General features: G+C 40.9%; 1 protein-coding gene across 2 annotated transcripts in view; it reads right to left on the reverse strand.

The window, feature by feature from the left end:
* chrm3a (cholinergic receptor, muscarinic 3a) overlaps nt 1–7,011 on the reverse strand; it is a 168,084-nt gene that overhangs the window by 12,550 nt on the left and 148,523 nt on the right. The window contains exon 3 of one of the 2 annotated variants that reach the window (XM_058398528.1): nt 1,227–1,304. The gene's annotated coding sequence lies outside the window, so the exon portion shown is untranslated. Of the gene's footprint in view, nt 1–1,217; nt 1,305–7,011 lie in introns of both variants that reach the window. The other variant, XM_058398527.1, reaches the window with a different exon arrangement.

A 7,011-nucleotide genomic window follows, 5' to 3' on the forward strand; every position in this document is an offset into this window, starting at 1 on the left:
ATAACCCTACACAAACATATTTGATGTAATGCTGTGAGAAGCATATGTTTGCTCAGGTGGAATATCTCATTATCAAAGTCTCTGGGTTTTAAGAATCGTGTCTGAGACGATCTTTAGATACGGCTCCTGTAGCCCAAAGGCTTCGGGTGTTAGGGAATATGTTAGACAAAAACACAAAGGGATGAAGAATTAAAAATTCATAACTCAATCTGGCACCACCTGAGGTAGGGTTTTGAACCTGCATTTGAAATAAAAACAAAAAACAAAACAGGAAACTCCATGCTGCTGTGCTCAAAAAACAATTTTCTTCAGAGGCTATAAACCTGGAGATCAGAGTGTGATGAGCCTGCTTAAGCCAACCCTCTTCATCTGAGATCTGGAGCCAGCTGTGCTGCATCATCTTTATTGTCATTACCTGATCTGGGTTCGCCTACGTAATTAGTTTCCAACGTAATTATCTGCTGAGTGTCTCATGTTTATTTATCCAATCTAAGTTTACCTGATCTGTCACCAGCGTCATTATCCAGTCTGTCTCCCGTGTCATTCCCTGATTTGTCCCCTGAGTCGTTATCTGATTTGTCCCCTGCGTCATTACCTTATCTGTATGCTGCATCGTTACTTGATCTGTCACCAGTGTTGTTATCTCATCTCTCCTTTGTGTTATTACCTGATCTGTCCCCTGTGTTAATTGACTTGTCTCTTGTGTCTTATCAGTCTGCTGCATCATTACCTGATCTTTCATCTGCATCATTGCCTGATCTTTCTGCTGTATCAGTACCTGATCTGTCCCCTGTATCAGTGCCTGATCTGCCTGCTGCATTGTTATCCGTTTTGTTCCGGTGTCATTACCTGATCTGTCCCCTGTGTCATTAATGCAACTGTCCTCTGTATCAATTCAATTATCCAATCTCTACCCTGTGTCACCTGATCTGTCTGTAGTGTTGTTACCTAATCTGTCCCCTGCATGGTTCCTGATCAGTTCTGTGTCATCACCTGATCTGTCTCCTGCAATGTTGCCTGATCTGTGTCCCTACTAACTTTTGTACCATTTTTATTCTAATTTTTATTTCTTTTAAAAATCAAACAAAATTCAAATAGAAAATGAACAAAAAGCAGCTTAGTTGCATAAAAGAAGTTTCAGCTAAGAATATTTATTTCAGTGTATTTCAATGGCTTAGTAGCGTGCATATGTGTGTGTGTGTGTGTTGCCAGTCCACCTTTTCTACCTCTCTTTTCTCCTGGTGCCTTTCTGCCAGCTCAAAGGCTCATGGGATTTGGGATATCCTGCAGAGGGAGATCAGGTCCTGTGAACAGACAACAACAGGCTAGATTTTAGAACTGCCTTTCCTGACTACACACACACACACACACACACACAATTGAACTATTGTACACAATAATAGCGTTATCCTGTGATATATCAGACCTACTTAGACTTTAGTGTCTAATCAGTCAAATCATGACTATATAAACATCATATTCATCCTTCTGTGTGTGTGTGTGTGTGAGACCATAAACTCCAGTGATGATCAAGTACAGTTAATATTAAAATTACTGAGTACTGATGTGATGTAAACATTTTTTTTCCATCTCACTTGTTCCATTTCCTCTGTGTGTGTGTGTGTGTGTGTACTTGTCATATCTCAGAGTTATACAGTAGTAACCAGGCCTTACATGGCATCTTAAAGCTGCTGTGGTGGACAGAAGCTGTCTGAGAGAAGAAAAACACACTCTACTGTATAAACACAAGCCGGGCACCGGAATGCTTTCGCTGCGAGTGTTAGGCAGCAAACATCCGCTTTCGCATAGGTTCAACATACACATATACAGTATGGAGCCCCACCACCAACACCACCACCACACACACACACATACTTTTTTCAAGTTAGCGGTTGTCATAGCTGAACCCTAAACAATATCAATCATGTTACATTGCTAGTTTCTAATCTCACTCACCATGTGCTAACATAGCCAAGACGTCAATGGATTCCAAGCCCCCAGAATGCAATGCAGCTACATGACACAACCTCGAGTTACCACACAGTTAGCTAGTTAGCCATATGCAAGATCTCGAGATCGATGGTGCTAATTAGCAGGAAAGTTGAAGCATTTCCTACTGGAAGTTAAGATGAATAGCTGGACAGATGAAAGCACTAAAGTGCCGCTGCATCACTTTATATTATATTTACTCCCCTGCATCATTACCTGATATGTCTCCTGCATCATTTCCAGATCTGTCCCCGGTATCATTACCTGATCTGTTCCCTGCATCATTTCCAGATCTGTCCCCTGCATCATTTCCAGATCTGTCCCCTGTATCATTACCTGATCTGTCCCCTGCAGTATTACCTGATCTGTCCCCTACATCACTACCTAATCTGTATCCTGAATCATTACCTGATCTGTCCCCTGCATCAGTACATGACTTGTCCCCTGTATCATTACCTGATCTGTCCCCTGCAGTATTACCTGATCTGTCCCCTACATCACTACCTAATCTGTATCCTGAATCATTACCTGATCTGTCCCCTGCATCAGTACATGACTTGTCCCCTGCATCATTACCTGATCTCACCCCTGAATCATTACCTGATCTGTCCCCTGAATCATTACTTGATCTGTTCCCTGCATCATTACCTGAGTTGTCCCCTACATCACTACTTGATCTGTTCCTGTATCAGTACCTGATCTGACCCCTACATCATTACTTGATCTGTCCCCTACATCACTATCTGATCTGTCCCTGTGTCATTACCTGATCTGTCCCCTACATCATTACCTGATCTGTCCCTGTGTCATTACCTGATCTGTCCCCTACATCATTACCTGATCTGTCCCCTACATCACTATCTGATCTGTCCCTGTGTCATTACCTGATCTGCCTGCTGCATTGTTACCTGTTTTGTTCCTGTGTCATTAATGGAACTGTCATCTGTATTATTATCCAATCTCTACCCTGTGTCACCTAATCTGTCTGTGGTGTTGTTACTACTGCCCTAAAGCACCGCTGCCTCACTTTACAGTATATTTAGTAAGGAATAAGGGAAGGGCTAACTCCTAATGCAGAGCATCGAACGGCATTGTGGGTAATGTAAGCAGCTGTTCACAAAAATAGTTCAAGTTTGAAGTGACTCACATGTCTGTAAGCATAAACATAAACCATACACACAAGCAGCATTAAGCTGATGCCATAAAATAAATGAAATGAAAATGAATTTATTCTGAAATGTCATCACCCCAGAAGCCGGGAAAAAACCCCTCCTCATAACTATTTTCATTCCAGCAGCCCGGCAGCCAATTTCTGCTGGATATGACTGTTTATATTATCCTGACTTCAGGATCACTTCAGAAAAATGAATCCCTTCTTTTCAAGCTCATGCTTTCATAACCTCCAGAGCTGAAAAAAAAATATCATATTAAAATATTCTCTTTATACCCTTCACCTTCGGCAGAGTAATTGTTTGTCTGCGTTATATGATAATCGAGAGCGGCGCTTCACGCGGCCCGCTTCCTCTCGCACCAGAAACGTATTACACATGCGGCGGCGTGACGCTACGAGGTTGTGCTGAGAGTTTTGAATTGGAATCTGGAGAGAAAAGCCGGAATAATGACAACACTTTCGAGTCACAGACTGACCTAATGACTGGGAAGTGATTATTTACAGAAGCCGCTAGCTAACCGCCTGCTAGCTGATCGTTAATTTCTAAGCTAAAGCCTGAAAAGGGTTCAGCAAAACTAGACACTAGTATGCTATGCTTCAATGCTTAAGCGTTTCATAATAGTGCACCATGGGTAGCATGCACATATAAGCAGCTAGCTAACTGCCTGCTAGCTTTTTTAAAGTCCTTTTACGCTGATTAAAAAACTCAGCTAAAGCCTGACAGGGGTTCAGCAAAACTAGGCGCTAGTATGCTACGCTTCAGCGCTTAATCATTCTAAAATAGTGAATTATGGGTAATACGCACATGTAAGCATAAAGACTTGACCGTGACACGACGCAACACGAACACACAAACGATGATGATCTTACAAACAATACATTCTATACAATCTCTTTCTTTTAATAACCTCAATTTCTAGTAAGAAAAACCCTACAATTAATTAGAGTAATAATAATTAAAACAATTAATTTGAATAATTAATTCTAGTAAAAAAAAATAATAATAATTTGAATAATTCAAATTTTCAGAACAGAGTCCTGGGTAGCCATGGAGGAGATGATTAGCATCACTGTAGCAACACCTACAGAGAAATGAAAGCATAATGTGTAGCTTAGTGATGTAGTTAGCAGCGGCTGTCTCAATCCGCTCCCTAGAGAGTCCTTAGTGCTCAGAAAAAAGAAAAATATATAATTATATACAAAAAAAAGTATAATGATATATTCATGCAATACACAGACCAGGCATAACATTATGACCACCCACCTAATATTGTGTCTGTCCCCCTTTTGCTGCCAAAACAGCCCTGACCCGTCCTGCACTGTGTATTCTGACCCCCTTCTATCAGAACCAGCATTAACTTCTTCAGCAATCTGAGCAACAGTAGCTCGTCTGTTATCACAATTTGGCCCTTCGTCAAACTCACTCAAATCCTTACGCTTGTCCATTTTTCCTGCTTCTAACACATCAACTTTGAGGACAAAATATCCACTTGCTGCCTAATATATCCCACCCACTAACAGGTGCCATGATGAGGAGATACTCAGTCTTATTCAATTCACCTCTCACTGGTCATAATGTTATGTCAGATCAGTATATATGGATAGATAAACTACGGGTAATCTGTGAATGAACAATTATGTGTATTATAATTAGATTATAGAGGTGTAGTGTAGAATTAAATAGATTTATGGTTATGGGGGTAAAACTGGCCCTGAAACAGCTGGTTCTGGTGTTGATGGTCCTATATCTCTTCCAGGATGGAAGGAGGTTGAACAGACTAGGGTGGGAGAAGCCGCCATCTTGGCCTACCTTGTATTTATCCTCTGAGAATTAGTATCTAATGTACTATTAAAACAGATTAGCGTTACAAGCTTAATTTCCAGTTACTCCAGCTCCAAATGATGACTAAAAGTACAGTTCAGTTCCTTTATTTATATATAAAATTCTAGCTCTGATAAACGGAGGACCCAAAAGTGGGAGAAGAATTATTGCGAAATATCTAGCATAGCCTTAAGACGAATGTTGTGTTGCCTTGAGCTGCACCGCGTGTCGTCCTTCTTCCGTGTTCTCATGAAAAAACGAGTGCCTGGGTCTTCCCTCACGGCTCTGGCGCTAATGGGAGCGAATGGCGTCCCACCGAAATGGAAAAACGAACGGTCTTGGAGAAATAGTATAGCATCTGCCTCAGCATAATGCTAATGGAGAGTTAATAGTTTTCTATGAGCGTAGATGCTAATAGGAAATTAATGTTAGGCAAATGGTGATGGATTAGCTGGATGGATTAATGAGGATCAGGATCACGATTTGAACCGTTTTTGATGTAAATACGTCAAACCGTATTACTTTTTCTTTCTCCCCCCCTCACTGGAAGGCAGTTTGTGTGGTCCGGTGTTGTGGGACACTTCCCTAGAACACATTTGCCATCTCACACGCTTTTGTGTGGCGAGTTTATGATAAATCATGAGATAATTATGAAAATGGGACGTAGCCTGAGATAAGGAATGTGGATGGATGAGGAAATGTTTCCATACAGGTTTAAACCAGACCAAACAAAGCTAAATTTAACTGAAAGTATGAACGGCTGGCTAACACGGAGTCTAAACTCGCAGCATCCTTTAAGACTGAGGACCAGGTTCGAAAGATTTCCATTAGAGCTGATGGGGGAAAAAATGACTTCGTCCGGCACTTCCTGCTCTCGCACTCGAGCTGAAAAACTCTTCGTGTTTAACACAAAAGGCTACGAACTACATTTCCCAGAATGCACTGCAGTTCGACTAAGATCAGATAGATAGATAGATAGATAGATAGATAGATAGATAGATAGATAGATAGATAGATAGATAGATAGATAGATAGATAGATAGATAGATACTTTATTCATCCCAAAGGGAAATTTATAAGCTCCGTATCAGTCAACTAATTTGAAGCTCCACTTCCCATGATGCACTGCAGTTAGACTAGGATCAAAGCTCCATACACCAGAATACACTGCAGTCGACTAAGAGGAAACCTCACTTCCCAGAATGCACTGCATTCCTCTAAGATCAAGCTTCGTATCCCAGAATGCACTGAGGTTGACTGAGATCAAGCTCTGTATCCAAGAATGCACTGATCTCTCTGAAGCATTCCAGCAGCAGATTTCCAACAAGAGCACATGGCTCAGCTCAGACACAGTCAGTCTCTCTCTCACACACACACACACACACACACACACATACACACACACACACACACACACACACACAGAGGAGCACAGATCATTCGGCTGACACACAGCAGAGTGGAACAGCTGACAGACTCTCAGAGCTCTGAGTGTCGCTACAATAACAGTCACTACATCAAGTGTGTGTGTGTGTGTGTGTGTGTGTGTGTGTGGAGAGCCAAGGTGGAAAGAGTCTGTGATGTTCTGCTCAAACACACTATGAATATTATTATTATTTTAATCTGATACTTCAAACTGTTAAATCAGGCTAAATAATAAGTACTTCACTCCCTGATGTGCAGAGACACAACATTTACTGACTGAGTTTCAGCCAAAAACGGACAAAAATTACTCTTCAGCTTTTCACAAGCAGCTTTTAAACCACATATGGAAGCTAGACTGAAACAGGAAAGAGATTATACACGTCTTATTAACATGTTATATATGTGTTATATATGTTTTGTTAAAATTCTCAATTCTGATTGGTCAGCTCTGAGAAATTGGGAGTTGTGCTCACTTTAATACCTACAGCAACACCTTACATAAGGACAAAATCATGTGCATGAAGAGCACTCATTCATTTATTCACTCATTCATTTATTCATTCATTTATTCATTCATTTATTCACTCATTCATTTATTCATTCA

Source organism: Hemibagrus wyckioides, linkage group LG09, assembly GCF_019097595.1.
Source record: "Hemibagrus wyckioides isolate EC202008001 linkage group LG09, SWU_Hwy_1.0, whole genome shotgun sequence".
Classification (NCBI taxonomy): domain Eukaryota; kingdom Metazoa; phylum Chordata; class Actinopteri; order Siluriformes; family Bagridae; genus Hemibagrus; species Hemibagrus wyckioides.